This window comes from Marmota monax, unplaced genomic scaffold, assembly GCF_021218885.2.
Source record: "Marmota monax isolate L192 unplaced genomic scaffold, Marmota_monax_Labrador192_F-V1.1 WCK01_AAM20220418_F8-fsc00101, whole genome shotgun sequence".
NCBI classification, from domain to species: domain Eukaryota; kingdom Metazoa; phylum Chordata; class Mammalia; order Rodentia; family Sciuridae; genus Marmota; species Marmota monax.
In genome coordinates, this window is record NW_026692786.1 from 2,121,490 (window position 1) to 2,125,839 (window position 4,350).

Below are 4,350 nucleotides of genomic sequence, written 5' to 3' on the forward strand. Positions count from 1 at the left end.
GTGTAGAAGTCAGAAATCTTTTACATAATAAAAAGGGATTGTCCCACTCAAGAAGAAATGGAATTTCAAGATTTACTATACAATTACAGTTATTGAGAGGGTGGTTCTGGCAAAAGGATTGAAAAATAGATCAATGAACGTAATAGAGAACCTGGAAATAGATATGCATGAGTGCTGTTATGTAGTCCTTTTAAAAAAATGTCTTTATTGGTGCATTATTAATGATGCATAATAGTGGCATAAATTGTGCAGTCATTTGAGTTTTTACAAAGGTGCCCAGCAATCCAATGGGACAGAGAAAGTCATGAATAAATGGTGCTGGGACAATTGGATTTCCATGTAGATCAAAAATGAATTTCAATCTTTGCATCGGTTACAGTTTGGTCAGAGAAGGCAGAGCCACTGTGGGTGATAGAGAAGAAGGGTTTGATTATAGGGATTAGACTTCACCAATTGTGAGGGCAGATTTGAGTCTATGAAATGGTCTTGCTGTCGCTTGGTGCCAGATTTGAAATCAGCAGAGCTGAAGACAGAAAAGAAAGATGCGGTGAAGAGCAGGGTACAGAGATGAACTGGCATGAACTGGAACCCACACAGACAAACTTGACCCTGCATCTATCCCTCATCACTGCTAACCTCGATGCTATGGGTGCCTTTCAGAAGAAGCTGATGCTCTTTGGCATGAAGATGCACCTGGATTCCTGGCTACAAATAATCCCAGCAGTAGAAAAATACATGAGGAGCTGGACCAGGACTCTGCCAAGCAGGGATGTGATTGCAGGAATTGGAAGAACTGTGTGCCTGGATACTACCCACCATCAACAAGTAAGCCAGCAGTAAGTGACACTGTTCCTTGTCCTAGATGGGGAATTGGACATATGACCAATTTCTCTTCTGCCTTTCCTTGACCTGGAACCACACAGGAAACAGACGTGTAGTTCTAGCTTAGCTAAGTAGACATGGGGGGGGGGGAAGCCTCCATAATTCTAATCTCATATCACATTAAACATTAGTTCAACATGACTCATAGACTTTAATATAAATGCTAAAACCAAAAAAATTGTAAAAGAAAGCACAGAAGAATATCTTCACAACTTGGAGTCTATAAATACATCATAAGGGACAGAGAGAGCAATCACTATAAAAGATAAAAACTGATAAGACTTTGCTAAAATTAAAGATCTTTGCTCATTAAGAGATACCATTAAAAAATGAAAAGACAAACCAAAGATTGGAAGAAAACATTCACAAAACATATAACTAACAAAGGGCTGGTATATGGGATTATATAAGAACCCTTACTAATTCTGTAATAAAGAGTCCAAAGCATGACTAAAAAATTTTAAAAAGATGCTTCATGAAGGAAGATATGTGTGATCTGCAAGCACATAAAAAGGGATCAGTATCATTAGGTATCTGGGAAATACAAATTAAACCCGCAATGAAATACCACGAGACACCAACCAGAATGATTAAGATATAAAAGACTGTCAACTCCATATGTTGGTGAAGATGTGGGCAGTCCGAACTCACACATTTTTTGGTGAGAAAGTGTTAACAGTGTCTGTAACTTACTTTGCAATGCATCAAAATGGTGATGGTGAGGCAGATTGTATTTTCCAAAAATGACCACAACAACATCTCCATTCCCACATGCTCTGGTACAATGATATCATGCCCCTCCCTTTTCTAGGCAAGGAGTCTGATTTCCCTCTTCTGGTATCTGAACAGGCTTGGTTACTGCTTCTACCAATGAGGCTCAGTGGAAATGATATTTTAATACTTATAGGCTGGGTCAGAAAAGTTCATGGTGCTTCCATTTCATTCAATGGAACACTTGAGCCATTGGGTAAGAAGTCCTACTACATGGAGGCCACCATGCTATAAATGAAGCCAACTCATTTGAGAGACCAGATGGAATCACTCTATACAGTTGTCTTAATTTTCAAGTCATCCTACGCTAGGTGCCAGGCAAAACTAAAAGAGCCTCTGGCTATTTCCAGCCTTAGCTATCAAATTGCCTTCAGCCTAAGGAGATTTCTAAGCAGAATGTTAAAAGTAGATTCTTTTAACTGTGCTTCCTGAGAAGTGGATAGAAAGAGAAAACTAAAGAACGAGATTTTTAGTTTCAAACAGAATTTAGAAGTCAGGGCTAACTGGATTCAAAAACTGTTTCTCATTCCAATGTAAAAGTGAGTTTCAGGTCAAAGATCAAGTCTAGAAAAACATCTCAGAGCACAGGGGAAGCCAAGTGCCCAACTATGAGATTCTCTATTAAGACACCAGAAGTTTTAAGGCTGTGCCTTGTTTATAGACTCTTTCAACCAGACAAAATGCTTTTTAAAGATATTAACAATGTACCTTGTAGATCCTCTGTGTTAAACAATAGACTCCTAGGAATCTATGGACATTATTCTATAAAATCTCATGGGGAGCCCAAAGTAAAGAAAGGATTATTCTGAAGGTGTTTATGACTTTTGTTTTGTGAAGTGGATACAGAAGAAATCCACAAAGTTTTAAAGGAATTTAATTAGCTTGGTGCTATGCTTTGGATACGGTTTGAGTGTGATCCCCAGGTATTATGGTGTTAGAATTTAATCCTCATTGTGAGGTATTAACAGGGTGAAAACTTAATGTGACTGTGGTGTTTAGAGGTGGCGTCTTTGGGAGGTAATTAGGATTAAATAAAGTCGACAGAGTATGATTAAATACCGATGGCTTTATAAGAAAAGGGAGAGAGATTAAGCATGCATGTCCATGTCCTCTGTCTCTTGCCATGTGATCCCTATATCATCTTAGGACCACTGGCAAGAAGGCCATCACCAGATGCAGCCCCTTGACCTTGTACCTCTAGAACCATGAGCCAAAATAAAACTGTTTTCTTCATAAATTATTCTACTAGTTATGGTAATGAAAACAGACTAACACACTTGGCCTGAAAAGAGCAGAGATAGTTCAAAATAAGAAGAGCCTTTAAACTTCTATACTTTTATAGGAAAGAAGCTAAGACCATTCTTATAGAAAAGGAAAGAAGTCTGGGAGGGCAAAGGTAAGATCCCAAAGAGCAGGGCCCATAGCATTGAAAACCATTCCCAAGGAGTAAGACAGGGTCTTACTAAGGAAGTGGCACATGAGCCAGATACATTTAAGAATTGCTATGATCCACTCCCTCGCATGTGCCTTGTGTTTTCTCCTTTAAAAAATAGGAGCAGTTGTTATTCTTCTCCTGTCCTGCTATTATATGTTGGGGGTAAGGTGGGGGCGCGGGACACAGAGATTGTGTTTTAGTTCACAGGTCTTCAAATAGAAAAGAGTAGCAAGGAGCCATAACTGAGCTCCAAGTGTGAGTTCTGACAAAGCAGAAGTTGCATTGCCTTTATAACCCAGCCATAACTGCTACCATTTACTAGCACTATTACCTGAGGAAATAGTGCTAGTAAATAGTAGAGGTAAGACTCCAACTCAGATTTTACTTATTTACTTATTTTACTTATTTATTACACAAATGGAGCACAAAGAAAAGAAAAAACCAAACATGGATCATGGATCATCTACAAAGTGACCTTGCCATATCACCATTAAGGTATGGAATCTAGTTCTCCTCTGTTTGAACCAATGGCTGCTCTGAACAATAGGAAACGCTTCTGTATAATTCCCACAGCTTGGTTATAAAGGCAATGTAACTTCTGCCTTTTTTTATTCACGTGATTTAAATGGTTTAATTTAAATTAGATAAACAGCTGTTAAGGATTGTTTTTAAAGGTGGTTAACAGATCTGTTTGTTTACGTTCACCTTTCCTTTTCATTATATTTAATAATTCTGTTCAGGATAATGTCAATTGTTCAGAAAATTGTTTTCTTAGTACCTGTTGGAATGTTACATATTTTTTTTTTAGCATCATTGCCGGAATTCCTATCTTCATCCCAGTGCCGGTGAAGACAAAGATAAAACCAAACTACAGCTTCTTTGATAGCTATCACAGTAAATTGTATAAACTGATGCATCAGTGAATAATAACTCAACAAGTAATGCCCAATCAAGGAGCCGATTTTCTTTGGGAGGAAATGGACATATTGATAGATTCCTCCACTTTAAACTGCTTACAGAACTTGCCTGGACTATGTATCACTTGTATACATTGTGAACTATCGTTTGGTGCAGCGAATTGTGGTAATGCTGGAGTATCTTTGCTGATGGTGTCACTGGTGATACAATTTTTCCAAAGGAGCTGTCAATTGGCTTGGTGTCGTGGCATTTCTGTATCCTCCTCCCTTCTGCTAGTGATGGTCTAAAATTTGGGGGCCAACAGAGGTGAGGCAAAGAACCTCACCCCCTCACTGGTGCATAGG